Source organism: Oncorhynchus masou, chromosome 18 (genome assembly GCF_036934945.1).
Source record: "Oncorhynchus masou masou isolate Uvic2021 chromosome 18, UVic_Omas_1.1, whole genome shotgun sequence".
Taxonomy (NCBI): Eukaryota; Metazoa; Chordata; class Actinopteri; order Salmoniformes; family Salmonidae; genus Oncorhynchus; species Oncorhynchus masou.
Window position 1 is genome coordinate 11,240,941 of NC_088229.1, and position 17,601 is coordinate 11,258,541.

General features: G+C 43.4%; 1 long non-coding RNA gene and 1 pseudogene across 5 annotated transcripts; both read right to left on the minus strand.

Moving 5' to 3' along the window:
- Positions 1-285: 285 nt before the first annotated feature.
- On the minus strand, positions 286-17,126 carry LOC135505304 (eukaryotic translation initiation factor 4B-like; annotated as a pseudogene).
- Positions 12,919-16,039, minus strand: LOC135503950 (uncharacterized). Of its 5 annotated transcripts, XR_010450043.1 has the most exons (10): positions 15,890-16,039; positions 15,627-15,802; positions 15,475-15,536; positions 15,306-15,392; positions 15,177-15,218; positions 14,935-15,108; positions 14,820-14,855; positions 14,169-14,721; positions 13,786-13,887; positions 12,919-13,691 (listed from the first exon to the last, which is right to left on the minus strand). It is a non-coding gene; the product is annotated as an uncharacterized LOC135503950 (long non-coding RNA). The 5 variants fall into 5 exon arrangements; XR_010450040.1 differs by having other exon boundaries at positions 14,935-15,218; XR_010450042.1 differs by having other exon boundaries at positions 15,177-15,392.
- Positions 17,127-17,601: the final 475 nt, after the last annotated feature.

The following is a 17,601-nucleotide window of genomic DNA, read 5'->3' on the forward strand; positions in this document are numbered from 1 at the left end:
TCAGACCACAGTATATGCCTCAGGACCCACGCCATCCTCAGACCACAGCTTACTCCCATCGCTCCCTCTCTCCTCAGTTACACAGCAATGCCTGTTTCCCATCAGCGTTCTGAAGTGCAGAACTGAATGTCAGAGGTCACAACATGGGCCAAAACCCAGCTTAAGGTCACAGGGGTCAGGGGTGTGGTGGAAGGGGTGGTTAGGATATACAGGATATTAAAAGATCAATAGTCAAATATTGTATTTTCATCTATTTGAAGAGAACCTAGAATGTGACAGAGAAACTTCTAGCCCAGTTCAACAGAAGAAACTGAAAAAAATGGGTGAATAATGCTTTAAGCTGTGAAACGAGGGGTTAGATTCAGAAAATCAAAACTGCATAATTTAGTAGTGGTATACCATAAAATACATTCCTTACATCCACTTTGGTAAATCTCTCCCACTCTGTGACCTACCCACATGGAGTTGATTAAATCCATCTCAACATTCCCATGGCTTAAAGAACCACATGAGTCTGTTTCCACAGTCATGCACGTTACATAGAGAAACAAACATCCAATGAGATGTGCTTCTTCACTTGTGATAGTGGGGTTACATACAGTACATACAATGTTAAAAACACCCTCTGCATTCAATTCCATTCAACACATGGCCTATGGATAAGAGTGAGTGAAGATCATGCCTCCAATACGTTTAGGACAGTTCATGACATGGTTGCCAGGAGATTTTCAGGCAGGTCCAGATGAGGCGTAAGGAAGGAAGCGGTTTCCTTTCTGGAGAGGAAGCCATTGGCGGTATATTGGGACGGTGGCTGAAAAGGTCCAGTTAATGACGGCTACAGATGATGATCAGAGAAACACAAACATCGCATCCCTCACAGTACATTGTTTTTGTTAATGTATGTCAGCAAAAGCCCCCTAAAGCAGGGGACTTTCCTGTCTTTTCTTTTATTTAAAACTCCAGTCTGTCCCTCTGAGATAGACCCTCCAGCATTAGTATAACCAGGTTTAGAGCTCAGAGAACCTACATAGTCCAACATCTAGACTGGCGGGTGGTGAAGACACATGTAGCTACACATCTCTCAACCACACCTTTTACATTTTTTTTATAATGACAAATTCAACCTTATTAAAAACCAGTCCAGCATTTCCCTAGCCTGGTTGCTGTCTCTGTTTAGATACCACTCCTTGCCAAAGATTTGGAAAATTGTCAGGAGTGACAAGAAGTGGAATGTTAGCTAAAAAGACTGGTACCCAGACTAGTATTTCTCTATGTTTAGGGCCAATCTTGAAGGTGCAGCCAGCCGGCAGTGGGGTGGGTTTCTCTTTCAGCAGGTTAGCAGGAAGGGAGCTGTAGAGCTGCTCCAGTCAGGTTGCTGGGCAGACCTCATTCTTTGCATCTTCCATCTTCTTCACTTCTTTCATTCACCCTCCCTATGCATTGTCCTCCATACTGTCATGTGGGTCTGTGTCCATTATGTCAAGGCTGCAAACTGTATCTATTCGCTGCGATCGACCTCTGAAGAGAATTGGGGGAAAAAACTAGATCAGTTTTTCAATTGAAACGTTTGAAAATCCCTCAAACCTGAATATAGCAGTTACATTCAGTTTGTCAGCAATCACTGCTTACCTTCTTTATCTGCCTGAGGCACTTCATCCTCAGCTAAGCTAGAGGAGCGGGACAATACAAAAAGGACTGATGTCAATAAAACTACCTTCAGTTAGGTGCAATAAAACTACCTTCAGTTAGGTGCAATAAAACTACCTTCAGTTAGGTGCAATAAAACTACCTTCAGTTAGGTGCAATAAAACTACCTTCAGTTAGGTGCAATAAAACTACCTTCAGTTAGGTGCAATAAAACTACCTTCAGTTAGGTGGATTGCTAGAATAACAAACAAATAGGGTTGGGCATTCCTGTTCTAGGTGTTAGGGGACCGTGGATTGTAGGGTGAAGTGTACCATAGAATTAATCTACGGGTTGACCTCTAACCTGGTGAGCTGTAGGGGTGTGTCATTGCGGGGGAGATGGTGGCCGGGCCTCGCCCTCACTGGAGCCCCCAACGGGTGTGGTCCTCTTGGCCCAGGCGTTCTCCTTGAGAGGTGGAGCGAGGCGGACTGTCTTGTCTGGGAGGGCTCTGCCACAGGGGAGGAGGGCTCCTCTTCACGCCCACTGTCCACCGAGCGCTCGCTCTCCCTGCGCTTGGAGGCTGGGAATCGGAGAGGAAGAATAAAATAAAAACATGAGGAAATGGAGTATGTTGTCCTATGTCAACAAATGTCCAACAGGAAATGAGTGTCCTGCTTTTATACCAACCCTGGAAAAGGAGCCTGCTTGAACCACAACATTACCCTCTGAAGGTGTCTCATTGAATAGAGTACTGATATCGTCGCTGACTTAATTACCCATCATAACCAGTAAATTGCTCACCTCTGCCAGATTGGCCACGGTTGCCTGGTTTGGGAAGACTCACTGCCAGTCTGAGAGCGTCCTGCAGGTTTGTCCTCACTGCGCCAGCTGGGGTGCCTGAGGGATGGTCAGGATCAATGAGTCAAAGATAACATAACACAGTATAATTGAAGATTATTCTACAGACATACTCCATTTCCTCATGTTAGCCTATGATCTTCTTCCCTTTCGTAACATACCTCTCTCTGGGATTGTGGTCTGTGATTCTGTCTTCTAGCTTTCGCTGCAGTTTTTCCTGTTCCCTCTTCAGCCTCTCCTCCACCTCTCTCTCCTTGGCAGCGGTGTCCACTGGCTTGGCCCCACCGAAGATGGAGGCAGCCCTGTCCGAGTGGGCAGACGGGGCGCTGCTCTGCTCCACCTCTTTAGGTAGGCTACGGGGTTTCAGTATCAACTTGGGCCTCTCCACAGCACCTGGGTATGAACATAGAGGACAAAAAAAAGGAGAGAGGTTTAATGTACACCCTGGTACTGTGTGGCTGGGCCAGTGCACATTAAGAATGACAATTTTATTTAAAACCTTCTCACCTCGGTCACAACGGCTTTCCTCCGGTCTCTCGTATCGGTCACCACCACGGTCATCATAGCAATCCACACTACCCTGGTGTCATCCCGTCAGTAGCTATCCTGTCGGTAGCCATCTTGCCAGTAGCTATCCTGTCCTCCGACAGTCAAAACTACCCGAGGGAAGCGGCAAAAATACAATATTAGTCATACTACAAGACTTCACAAACAACATAACAAAAACACAACACCCACTATACAAAAGTCGAATGTGATCAACATATATTTTCCAATGTTTGTCAAATATTCTCAGTTTTTGTTTAACTTTATAATAATACAGAATCTAAAGGGAGGTTACTAGATTGTCAACCCTCCAGTTTGGTATTGACGGTGAGCATGAGGCTTTCCAATCGATGGGTATACATTGTTTTGCAGCAATTAGATCTAGATTTCAAAAATTACTCTGACATCGATCACCAATATTTACATTTCCCAACAGACATAAATCGTGGAGATGGATGGATGTAAATTCCGAGACACAATGACATGCTATCGCAGACATTATCTCCAAAAGATGTTAGTCACATGACCAGCACATGTAATAGGGTTCCGTTGTGCTCTTTGCATCTCCAAATGTGACATTTCTGTGTGCATTCTGTCGGGAATGTAGCAAGTGTAAAACAGTCCATTTGAATCTTGAGTTATTTCCATTCCAAGTAAAGTTGGAGAGCAGGCCATTTATTTTATTACAAAAGTTGGAGAGCAGGCCATTTATTTTATTACAAAAGTTGGATGGAATTGAAATTGGCAGGGCCTGGAATAAATACACCAACCTCAGTAATACTGTTGAAGTCGGAAGTTTACATACACTTAGGTTGGAGTCATTAAAACTCATTTTTTCAACCACTCCACAAATTTCTCGTTAACAAACTATAGTTCTGGCAAGTCGGTTAGGACATCTACTATGTGCAAGACCTGTAATTTATCCAACAATTGTTTACAGACAGATTATTTCACTGTATAACAATTCCAGTGGATCAGAAGATTACATACACTAAGTTGACTGTGCCTTTAAACAGCTTTGAAAATTCCAGAAAATTATGTCATGGTTTTAGAAGCTTCTGATAGGCTTATTGACATCATTTGAGTCAATTGGAAGTGTACCTGTGGATGTATTTCAAGGCCTACCTTCAAACTCAGTGCCTCTTTGCTTGACATCACGGGAAAATCAAAAGAAATCAGTCAATACCTCAGAAAACAAATTGTAGACCTCCACAAGGTTCATCCTTGGGAGAAATATCCAAATACCTGAAGGTACCACGTTCATCTGTACAAACAATAGTACGCAAGTATAAACACCATGGGACCACGCAGCCGTCATACCGCTCAGAAAGGAGAGGCGTTCTGTCTCCTAGAGATGAACCTACTTTGGTGCAAAAAGTGCAAATCAATCCCTGAAAAACAGCAAAGGACCTTGTGAAGACACTAGAGGAAACAGGTACAAAAGTATCTATATACACAGTAAAACGAGTCCTATATCGTCATAACCTGAAAGGCTGCTCAGCAAGGAAGAAGCCACTGCTCCAAAACTGCCATAAAAAAAGCCAGACTACGGTTTGCAACTGCACATGTGGACAAAGATCATTTTTTTGGAGAAATGTCCTCTGGTCTGATGAAACAAAAATAGAACTGTTTAGCCATAATGACCATCGTTATGTTTGGAGGAAAAAGGGGGACGCTCGCAAGCCGAAGAACACCATCCCAACCGTGAAGCACGTGGGTGGCAGCATCATGTTGTGGGGGTGCTTTGCTGCAGGGAGGACTGGTGCACTTCACAAAATATATGGCATCATGAGGAGGGACAATTATGTGGATATATTGAAGCAACATCTCAAGACATCAGTCAGGAAGTTAAAGCTTGGTCGCAAATGGGTCTTCCAAATGGACAATGACCCCAAGCATACTTCCAAAGTTGTGGCAAAATGGCTTAAGGACAACAAAATCAAGGTATTGGAGTGGCTATCACAAAGCCCTGACCTCAATCCCATAGAATATTTGTGGGCAGAACTGAAAACACTTGTGAGAGCAAGGAGGCCTACAAACCTGACTCAGTTACACCAGGAATGGGCCAAAATTCACCCAACGTATTGTGGTAAGGCTACCCGAAATGTTTGAACCAAGTTAAACAATTTAAAGGCAATGCTACCAAATACTAATTGAGTGTATGTAAACTTCTGACCCACTGGGAATGTGATGAAATAAATAAATGCTTAAATAAATCCCTCTCTACTATTATTCTGACATTTCACATTCTTAAAATAAAGTGGTGATCCTAACTGACCTAAAACAGGGAATTTTTACTTGGATTAAATGTCAGGAATTGTGAAAAACTCAGTTTAAATATATTTGGCTAAGGTGTATGTCATCTTCAACTGTAGGTCCTTCCACTCCAACCTAGGACATGCATTCCTGATTTTTTATTTGATTTATTTCACCTTTATTTAAGCAGGTAGGCTAGTTGAGAACAAGTTCTCATTTACAATTGCGACCTGGCCAAGATAAAGCAAAGCAGTTCGACACATACAACAACACAGAGTTACACATGGAGTAAAACAAACATACATTCAATAATACAGTAGAAAAATAAGTATATATACAATGTGAGCAAGTGAGGTGAGATAAGGGAGGTAAAGGCAAAAAAAGGCCATGGTGGCGAAGTAAATACAATATAGCAAGTAAAACACTGGAATGGTTGATTTGCAGTGGAAGAATGTGCAAAGTAGAGATAGAAATAATGGGGTGTAAAGGAGCAAAATAAATAAATAAATACAGTAGGGAAAGAGGTAGTTGTTTGGGCTAAATTATAGATAGGCTATGTACAGGTGCAGTAATCTGTGAGCTGCTCTGACCGTTGGTGCTTAAAGCTAGTGAGGGAGATAAGTGTTTCCAGTTTCAGAGATTTTTGTAGTTCAGCCAACGAGAACGTACAGGTTGCAGTGGTGGCTAGTATATGGGGCTTTGGTGACAAAATGGATGGCACTGTGATAGACTGCATCCAATTCATTGAGTAGGGTATTGGGGGCTATTTTGTAAATGACATCGCCGAAGTCGAGGATTGGTAGGATGGTTAGTTTTACAAGGCTATGTTTGGCAGCATGAGCGAAGGATGCTTTGTTGCGAAATAGGAAGCCAATCCTAGATTTAACTTTGGATTGGAGATGTTTGATGTGAGACTGGAAGGAGAGTTTACATTCTAACTAGACACCTAGGTATTTGTAGTTGTCCATATATTCTAAGTCAGAGCCGTCCAGAGTAGTGATTTTGGAAAGGCGGGCAGGTGCAGGCAGCGATCGGTTGAAGAGCATGTATTTAGTTTTACTTGTATTTAAGAGCACTTGGAGGCCACGGAAGGAGAGTTGTATGGTATCGAAGCTCGCCTGGAGGGTTGTTAACACAGTGTCCAAAGAAGGGCCAGAAGTATACAGAATGGTGTCGTCTGCGTAGAGGTGGATCAGAGACTCACCAGCAGCAAGAGCGACATCATTGATGTATACAGAGAAGAGAGTCGGTCCAAGAATTTAACCTTGTGGCACCCCCATAGAGACTGCCAGAGGCCCGGACAACAGACCCTCCGATTTGACACACTGAACTCTATCAGAGAAGTAGTTGGTGAACCAGGCGAGGAGATCATTTGAGAAACCAAGGCTGTCGAGTCTGCTAATGAGGATGTGGTGATTGACAGAGTCGAAAGCCTTGGCCAGGTCAATGAATATGGCTGCACAGTATTGTTTCTTATCGATGGCGGTTAAGATATCGTTTGGGACCTTGAGCGTGGCTGAGGTGCACCCATGACCAGCTCTGAAACCAGATTGCATAGCGGTGGGATTCGAAATGGTCGGTAATCTGTTTGTTGACTTGGCTTTTGAAGACCTTAGAAAGGCAGAGTAGGATAGATATAGGTCTGTAGCAGTTTGGGTCAAGAGTGTCCCCCCCCTTTGAAGAGGGGGATGACCGCAGCTGCTTTCCAATCTTTGGGAATCTCAGACGACACGAAAGAGAGGTTGAACAGGCTAGTAATAGGGGTGGCAACAATTTCGGCAGATAATTGTAGAAAAGGTCCAGATTTTCTAGCCCGGCTGATCTGTAGAGGTCCAGATTTTGCAGCTCTTTCAGAACATCAGCTGACTGGATTTGGGAGAAGGAGAAATGGGGAAGGCTTGGGCGAGTTGCTGTGGGGGGTGCAGTGCTGTTGACCGGGGTAGGGGTAGCCAGGTGGAAAGCATGGCCAGCCGTAGAAAAATGCTTATTGAAATTCTCAATTATAGTGATTATAGTGGTGACAGTGTTTCCTATCCTGAGTGCAGAGGGCAGCTGGGAGGAGGTGTTCTTATTCTCCATGGACTTTACAGTGTCCCAGAACTTTTTGGAGTTAGTGTTGCAAGAAGCAAATTTCTGCTTGAAAAAGCTAGCCTTGGCTTTTCTAACTGCCTGTGTATATTAGTTTCTAGCTTCCCTGAAAAGTTGCATATCACGGGGGCTGTTCGATGCGAATGCAGAACGCCATAGGATGTTTTTGTGTTGGTTAAGGGCAGTCAGGTCTGGAGAGAACCAAGGGCCATATCTGTTCCTGGTTCTAAATTTCTTGAATGGGGCATGCTTTTTTAGATGGTGAGGAAGGCATTCTTAAAAATTAACCAGGCATCCTCTACTGACGGGATGAGATCAATATCCTTCTAGGAAGTTTGTTAGGATGATATCTATGAGGGTGCCCGTGTTTACGGCTTTGTAGTGGTACCTGGTAGGTTCATTGATAATTTTTGTGAGATTGAGGGCATCAAGCTTAGATTGTAGGATAGCTGGGGTGTTACGCATGTTCCAGTTTAGGTCGCCTAGTAGCACGAGCTCTGAAACGGGTCCGGATAGGTGATTGTTGCCCAGGAGTGGCTGATGGAACTCTTCAGCTGGCTAGCTCCGGAATGATTGATGTTTGCTCCGGGATCGATGTAAGCCAATAGTTACACGGATAGCAGCTAGCTAGCTGCGAGATCCAGGTGTAAATGTCCAGAGCTTGCGGTTGAAATCCAGGGATATGGAAAGAAAAATAGGTCCGGTATGTTCTGGTCTGAGTCGCGTTGTACAAAACTGGCGATAGATTTTCGAGCTAAAGGATAGCTGATGACCATAAACAGTGGTTAGCAGAATACAAACGTTAGCCAGTAAACTGGCTAGCTTCTGGCTAGCTTCTATTGTGGATTTCAGATTTGAGGTAAATAATAACGTTTTTTTTTTTTTAAATTGGTGAGGCCGGTTGCAGGAGAGTGTTTTGAAGTTGAGTTTTTGGAGAATAAAATAAGATATGCGAAGAAAGGTGTAAATATATACACCAAGACGAGGACAAAGGACGTCTGACTGCTATGCCATCTTGGGATAAGACATAAGGGATGAAGACCTAAGGGTCGAAATGTTGCAACAAAATCACCTGGGAGCATGAGCAGCATCGTGTGGCGTTTTCCTTTTTCATGAGGTCGCCTATAACTCCATCACCTGCAAAAAAGTACCTAGATGTGCGTATGTATGTTCTTCAGCTTTTGTACTGTAGCTACACAAACATAAGATTCACACCTTTGTCTTTAGACTGTTAGGTTCTTATCTTTCAGAGTAAATAACTCACGGACTCTAGAGAAGCTTTAACCAAATTTAATTCTGCTCAAAGGGTCAGACAGACCAACATTTCTCACCATCACAGTTATATACATCCCCCTTAAGACACTCCTCCTTCTTTCCAATCCTTAAATCTTATGGTTCCACAGGAAAAGGGTAGTAAAACCTTTACCTCCAGGGGATCTGACCTCACCTCCTGACCTCAACCCCTCCTCCTTCTAGTCCACAGATGTCCATCCATCTCCCCAATAGCAATCCGTTGAGCTCCTCCCGTCCACCCAACACATTCCACAGCCACTCTCTTTCTACAGATCTCACTCCTTAATATACCATGCGTCTGATCTATCATGTCTTTATTATCTCAATGTTCAAAATGTCAAATCCAACAAGACCAATCTGCAATGTCCACAAGGATCCTTCTGTTTCCGAAGTTCTGCATGGAGGAAGAAGAGCAAACAACATTAAAAAAGTAATGGATGACATGTGCCATCTAGTGGCCAAACCTATTGACTGCCATTTCACCAGCTAGTGGCTAAACCTATGGACTATTTTCCTTGAAGCTCACTTTGTATATTGGACTAACCTCTTTATTTAGACTCGAGGCACTCAGGAGAGATTCCACATCATCAAATTCAGCATAGGGGCGGCAGTGTAGCCTAGTGATTAGAGCATTGGGCCATTAACCGAAAGGTTGCAAGTTCAAATCCACTAGCTGACAAGGTACAGAATCTGTCGTTCTGCCCCTGAACAGGCAGTTAACCCACTGTTCCTAGGCCGTCATTGAAAATAAGAATTTGTTCTTAACTGACTTGCCTAGTAAAATAAAGGTAAAAAATAAATAAATAGCCAAAACCCTTTGAGTGGTCTTGGTTACTGGGTTCTCTAGGAAGATGTACTGCACTGATCTAGACAGACAGACAGAGTCAAACAAAGATATAGTATGTCTGGGTTTAAATGAACAAATACTAGCAGCAAGTTGGCAAATACTTTATAACAGGGGTATTTAAATCTTACTCTACGAGGTCCGGACTACTGCTGCTTTTCTGTTCTGCCTGATAATTAATTGCACCCACCTGGTGTCCCAGGTCTAAATCAGTCCCTGATTGGAGGGTTAGAACGAAAGAAAGAAAAAAGCAGGGTAACTGCCTTCAAGGTCCAGATTTCAGTTTGGGGGCTTATAATAATGTATGCCATTCAGCAGATGCTTTCATCCAAAGAGACTTACAGTCATGCCTGCATACATATTACGTACGGGTGGACCTGGGAATCAAACCCACTATCCTGGCATTACAAGTGCAATGCCCTACCAACTGAGCTACAGAGGACCCACAAAAGGAATTAACTGTGTAACACAACAGATTTAGGCTTAAAAGTTATGTTTTGGGTAGGGCCAAACATGTGCTAAATGTGACATGCACTTACCCCCACGCCCCTGAAGAAGTCCATGATGGAGTCCTCAGTCACGTCGTAGGGCAAGTTGCCCAGGAAGGCGAGGAATACAAGAGCGGTCAACGTTTGGCTCCCGGGTTGAACGGGGTGCTGTGGGCAGGATGGAGCGGTCGATTGCTGGGACCCAGGAAGTATCCTCCTCTGTATGCCAGGAGGTGGGTACTGGAGGGAGAAGGGAGAAATTTAGAGGGATTGGAGGTTAAAGGGCCAATCTATGATTGGACATGATTTTTTTAAACTTTCAAATGAATAATATACAGTGCCTTCAGAAAGTATTCACACCCCTTGACTTTGTGTTGTGTTACAGTCTGAATTTAAAATGTATTCAATTTAGATTTTGTGTCTCTCGCCTACACACAATACACCTTAATGGAAAGTGCTCAGGGATTTCACCATGAGGCCAATGGTGACTTTAAAACAGTTACAGAGTTTAATGGCTGTGATAGGAGAAAACTGAGGATGGGTCAACAACATTGCAGTTACTCCACAATACTAACCTAGAGTAAAAGGAGTGAAAAGAACAAAGCCTGTACAAAATACAAATATTCCAAAACATGCATTTTTGCAATAAAGCACTAAAGTAAAACTGCAAAAAATGTGGCAAAGAAATGAACTTAATGTTCTGAATACAAAGTGTTATGTTTGGTGCAAATGCAACACAACACATCACTGAGCACCACTTTTCAAATGTTCAAGTATGATGGTGGCTGCATCATGTTATGGGTGTGCTTGTAATTGGCAAAGACTAGCGAGTTTTTTGGGGGGATAGAAATAAATGGAATAGAGCTAAGCACAGGCAAAATCCTAGAGGAAAACCTGGTTCAGTCTACTTTCCAACAGACACTGGGAGACAAATTCAACTTTCAGCAGCACCATAACCTAAAGCACAAGGCCAAATACACACTGGAGTTGCTTACCAGGTCAACATTGAATGTTCCTGAGTGGCCTAGTAACAGTTTTCACTTTTACTCCATTGTTTATAAACAATGTAATTGTAAACAAACACTTTATAGCCTCAAAACATGGTTGAAAGTATAATTTGGATCTCGTGGATGATGTGTCATTGCATGCATAGCTCTGTCTATGAATTTGAGAGTGGTTACATTTCTCCAGCCCCAATCCTCAGATAGTTACCAAAAACAGGTGCAGAGGTCGCAATTTTTGTCATTGTTTAAACTGCAGATTTCCCTTTTAAGATCATGCTGCCTTGGTATGTACGGATCCTTACGATAAGATGGGTCAGATGCTGTTCTGACACGTTGACTATGAATACCAAAACACAGGTGTACTGACCAGAGATGAATGTCACAGAACAGGATTGGGCCTACATGAGTTACAGTAGCCAAATCTTCACAACATTTATCCTGGTTGGGAACACTCAACATATTGGAGAAAGGAGAAGAAAATAACTCTGATGCTGCATCCTTTTCTGAAGAATCTCACCCTCTGTGTCTCGGTCATCTGTCTCGTCGGCCCAGCTGCTTTTGGGCTTGTTGGGGTAACTTGGGGGTGCATTAAACCCCTTGTCCTCTGCCAGGAAGTTAGTCAGGGATAGGGTCTTATTCCCCTTCCTCTTAGCTGCTGTGAGGAGAGGGAGACATTTTATCATGGTCAAACAGCTCTTTTGCAAGTTTCTGACAAGACTCACTGTGACAGGAAAATGGTAGTGCTGCTGCTGCACCCCCCAAACCTCGACATTCGAGCCCGAGGTCCGGCACACTATCGACTGTGCCGCAAACGCATGGTCGTGCGGCAGAGTCGATTTCCGCGCTTATAAACCCAGGGTCGTTACACTATGATTCCAGCAATAAGGGTGGACAGGTAACCTGGCCATCCCAGTAGTGTACAACTCAGCGTGGCTTGCTTTTGGGCCAAAGTGATTGAATCAGGCAAAAGTGTTTGGGTATGTTGCACTTCGCAGTGACGGAAAATAATATCCCTGCAAAGAGACTAACAGAGCCCGATTTTTAAGGGTCATTCCAAGCCCGCACATGGGTCACAGAACCGTGTGGAATGTGGATGTTCACTTTACAGAAGAGCATGACATGAGGCCATCACCATTCCCTCCTCCATCAGATGTTGACGCACTACAAAAACATAAACTACCCCCCACCCTGGGGCCTGTTGCACAAAACTAGGATAAGGGATTAAGCCAGGATATCTTGGTGATCCTGGCTCAATTGATCCGTAATCCGGTTGCACTAAAGATGGATAGGGGGCAGGAGGACATGTTATGGTATAAATTACCATGGAGATTTATTCTGTGGAGCTAGCCTGCTCCAGACCAGGCTAAATTCCACGATCTATTTAATCTCATCCCTAATGTCAGTCAGCAGTCACCACAAATGGAAACCAATAGTTATTTCACTGCTCACTATACATTGTTATCACATATAACTAGACCCACTGTTATTATTTAAACGTTTGTGATCATTAATTTCAATGATTTTGGATAAAAAAATGATTTTTAGATGTTGCTATCATTAGATAATTTACAGTTTCCCATAGACTATAAGGCTATATATAAAATGATAGAATATTAGGGCCACAGAGGGGAAAAAAAACACAAGTCATAATATTGTAACCAGTTGTTTTAAAGGAGGACAGTTGTTAAAATGACAGATGTGGGGCATTTCGTGAAATTGTACTTCAGTATGGTTTCATAAACAAAGACATGCTGATGTGCCAGAATATTAAGTATCACATTGTCATAAGTATCAAAACTGTAAAAACAATGTAGCTTTTCTGCAGAAAGAACCAGCCTCATAAATGTATGACTTTATCCTTTTTCTTCAGTGTGGCCCTAGTACTCTGTCATATAAACAAATACACATTCCATATGAATATAAAAACACAATGTGTAACATTATGTTCCTTTATTGAATAAGGACAAAACAAAGCAGGTAAACCATCAGCTCCTTTCGAAACTGAAGTCACAGTGACTCTACAAGATGGAAAGCACAGAATCCAAGCATATTATACAAAATGATACATACACATTCAAAGGTCTGTATATAACACACCCTGCATGTCTGCACACTAAAATAAATGCAGGACAAATCCATACACATCAACTGAACAGACAAATGAATGGATGCAGTAGCCTCCCTGCAGCCTTGTATTACACACAGTATACCGCACAAACATCATAAGAGGCCAAATTCGTCAAAAAACGAACCCAAAAAAACCCAAATTCCTCTGCCACCGCAGGACATATTTAACCAAAATTGAAAGCACACATACTAACTAAAATAATTCAACACATATTGGTCCCTCAGCAGCCGACCACTGTCGTCATCAGGGAAGATTGCCGGATTGTCCCAGTCCATGGCTGGTGGCACTCTGGGGGCCCTCTCCTTCCTCAGGCAGGCCACATTGTGGAGGACAGCACAAGCCACAGTAATATCACATGCCCTAACAGGGCTGACCCTTAATTTGTGAAGGCAGTGAAAGCGTGCCTTCAGGAGGCCAAAGGTCATTTCAACTCTGGCCCTGGTCCTGGCATGGGCATTGTTGTAGGCCTGCTGTGCTTCCTGGGGGTCTGTGAAAGGTGTCAGGAGAAAAGGCTGGCAGCCATACCCCCTGTCTCCCAGCAACACACCAGAGAATTCACCTGTCAACACAAAATCTCATCATTACTACCTCATAAACACAGTGATATTCTTGACACAGCCATGATGGTTATAAATAGGGGTTGTGTGGCTTACCTTGTGATAGATTTCAGAGGCCCGAAAGATTCTGGAGTCATGGACTGAGCCAGGCCATTTTGCCACAACATTGCTGATCACACAGTCAGCATTGCAGACCATCTGAAATCATAAGATGAGGAATATTACACCAATCAATGCACATCACTGGCAATGCAGAGTGTTCGTCAATGGACAATATCAAAAAGTTATGTTCACCTGAACATTAATGCTGTGAAAGGATTTCCTATTCACAAAATCGGCCTCATGGGCACCTGAGGGGGCTTTTATCCTTATGTGTGTGCAGTCCACTGCACCAATGACATTGGGGAAACCTGTCACACAAAGTAATGAGTATCCTACTATGTGTTAACAGTTGTCCTGTAATTTGTAGATCCTCTTACCTGCAATCCTATAGAACTCCTCTTTGATGTCACAGAGTCTTCTGTGGCCAGGGAAGGAGATGAAGACATCTGCTAATGCTTTGATAGCCAGACACACACTCCTTATTGTGCGGCAAATTGTGGCCTTGTTCAGCTGTTCTGCATCCCCCACTGAGTACAGGAAGGCTCCACTAGCAAAAAGCGCAAGGCCACACAAACCATTTGCTCCACACTCAGTGCATGGCTCCGTGCAGTGCGGTGCTTAATCCTGGGACCCAGTAGTCTGCATAGATACCTGATGCCATCTGCAGAAAACCTGTATCTTTCATATAGATGGTCATCAGGGAAGGCCAGTGGGTCCAACCGGTCCCTGAAGACCCTTTCTCGCCTGAAGGCTCTCCTCAGCACAAGTGCTTCTTCATCCACCACATCTCGCACGAATGGGCATGCCATTGTCAGAGCAGAAAGGAACACACAATTTTGGGCCTTCATATAGGCTAGTGGCCACACCTGGTGCTGGGGGGTGGGCAAAAGAGGGCGATGCCTTATAACGATGACTTGGTTGTACTGATTGCTGGGAAAATAAAAAAAACCTTAGAAAGATGCCACCGTCCTGTGTGCTCACAATAAGAGCTCATATGTCATGGCTCACTTGACTTTACGAGAATATACCTAATTTTTATTTTGAGCTGTGTCATCTTCTTGGAGCTGGGGGAGGAAAGAAAAATAATGATTAATACATTTGTGTTACAGTTAGCATACAGTGTACATTGAAGGCCTATCTCACCTCCCTCTCAAGTTTTTTTATTTCAAGGTCCAGTTTCCTAATTGTCCTCTTTTTTATTTCGGACTCCAGTGCAAGATTTTCCATCTTTTTCTTCTTGTACTGAATGTCTATGTCTGCCAGTTCTATTTGGCACCGGAGGTGGTTGCCATACAACTTTCTGATAGCTTGTGAGCTCTGTGAACACAATACAATTAGCGCAGCTGGAATTTGGCAGGATGTGGTGTCCTTTTATTAATACGCACTATGTTGCCAGGCTGGTTTTCCCACTGTATAGCATCTGGGTCCTGTAAAATAAATTAGATTTTTTGATTTTGATGAGGACTCCTCACCATTGTAGAGTAAATAGTACTTTCACAGTCTTAACATGATACCTCATGCCTTCTGGAATCCAGAGAGATGGTCTCCTCCTCTTCATCGTCTCCATCATGTGCTGTTGCTGCTGCACTGGGGCCTTCACCCTATCACATTTAATCGGATTCATATTGAAGCTAGTAGACAAGACATGCCAGGCCTACAGTATGCCTTTGATGGAGTACTCACTGGATCAGCATCGTCTGGTGCTTGTGCTGGTGGCTCTAACAGGAACACAGTGCTGCCAGACACTGCAAGGCAATAGGTAAACCAAAGTCAGACAGTCCAAATTGATTCAATATGAATGTGGTTGTATCCCATGTAGAGATGGAAGGACATACCTTGAATGAAGCGGGTGGCATCTTGGGAGGAACCTATGCTCGTCTCTTTCCCCTCGGGATCCCCTCTAAGACGGGCCTGCCTTTATTTAGCTCCAAGGCCATGTCCTCTGCTGGGGTAAGGTCAGCCTTTGGTGACCCACCACCCGTGCCTTGTCTGTGGGTATTCTTTTTCACTGCTAAAACAGTACAGACAATGTGTGAGCAGGCACCTTCTGGGTACAATATATGCTTGTGCTTTGTTAAATATTAGTCAGGGACCATACCATTCTGCAGAATGTTCTTGTATTTGATTTTGACCTGCTGCCATGTCCGTTTTGGCCCGTTCATGTTTAATCTACACACACACACACACACACACACACACACACACACACACACACACACACACACACACACACACACACACACACACACACACACACACACACATTTAATGGAGTCACACTGCAAAAAATGACTTGGTATTTTTGTCTTGTTTTCAGTAAAAATAAAATAAAAATTATCATAGCTTTATACAGTGTGATGGAGTTACTTTACACAATTTCACTCATATCTGCAGTGCATTTCAATTAAAAATTTAACCGTTTCATAATTACAGTACAACTGCATTTTTGGAGATGTGAATTAAATATTTGAATTGTAATTGTGATGTTTCAGCGGAGCGGTGAGTGTGTAATTGTGCACTACTTACGCATTCAGGCGGTCTGCAATACTTTGCCACGCTTTTTCTCTTTGCTTTATCACTGTGGCGGTGTTGCCTTTCTTCTTAATTATATCTTTTACCTCCTCGTATGCCTCCATGAGGATTTGTGCTTCTGACGGGGAAAAGTACGCGGCTCTAGTTGCCATGGTAAATCAGTTAATCTGTGATCTGTGGCGGGGTCTATTTGAGTGAGCCGTGAGCGCGCACCTATCCAGGATTGGTTTCACCTGGCTTAATGAATCCGTGTCTGCTCATCCTGGCTTGGTCTTTGTGCAACCAATTAAGCCTGGACGCACATGTTTTGGCTTCATTGAGCTCAGCTGAGTCATTTATCCCGGATGTCTTAATTCTACTTTTGTGCAACAGGCCCCTGGTCTACTACGCATGCCCCAGACACTGTCAACGTAGGCTAGCCAGCGGTCTACTCTTTGTTTACATAGATGTCAGATCAAGTGTCTATATAACTTTGGGTACATATTTCTAAAACCCCGCAGATATAACTTATTGTGTTGACATAGTTTGTTTGGAACTGCGACAGTTGCACACTATCTATGGTGGCGCATGATCATTCCTGTGCATAAGGACCAGCTGGTCTTCGGAGAAAAATAACGTTACCCTGTAAAGTGCGATGTTCACATGGTTCCATGCCCACTCCCTCCCTGCAGCGTCCGCCACGATACAGTCCCTCCTGACACAAAGCATGTGAAGTCGACACACCCGGAAAAAGTATGCATTTCAAAACGGTGAATCCATCCCTTTCTAAAAAAACGGCCCATGCAGAATTTAGCTAACATAATTATCACCTGACGTCGACATGTTGGAGAACAACTGCCAGGATCCTGGATGGAGACGCCGGCACACAAGTATCCGCGTGCATGCTGCGCATCGTGTTTTCGTGATTTGTCGTGGTGTCGATCACTCTATCACCACTGGAGAGCAGGCTAGGCCTAATTGACGGAATGAGAGGTTTTCAAAAGTTATTAATGAGGGTGTAACAAAATGCTTGCGTTTCTATCTCCAACAGTGCAGTAATATCGAACAAGTAACAATACACACATTCCACGTAAAGGAATGGAATCAATAATAGATACATATTTGGACGAGCAATGTAAGAGCATAGACTAAAATACAGTAGAATAGGATTAGCACAGTGAATGTATGCCTATATTCACTATGCTAATCCCATTGCATGATGACCTTAATATGATGCCATTTACTATATTTGGTAAATAAAGGTGTAAATGTGTTTGTTTCATTCTGAGTGGAGGGGTT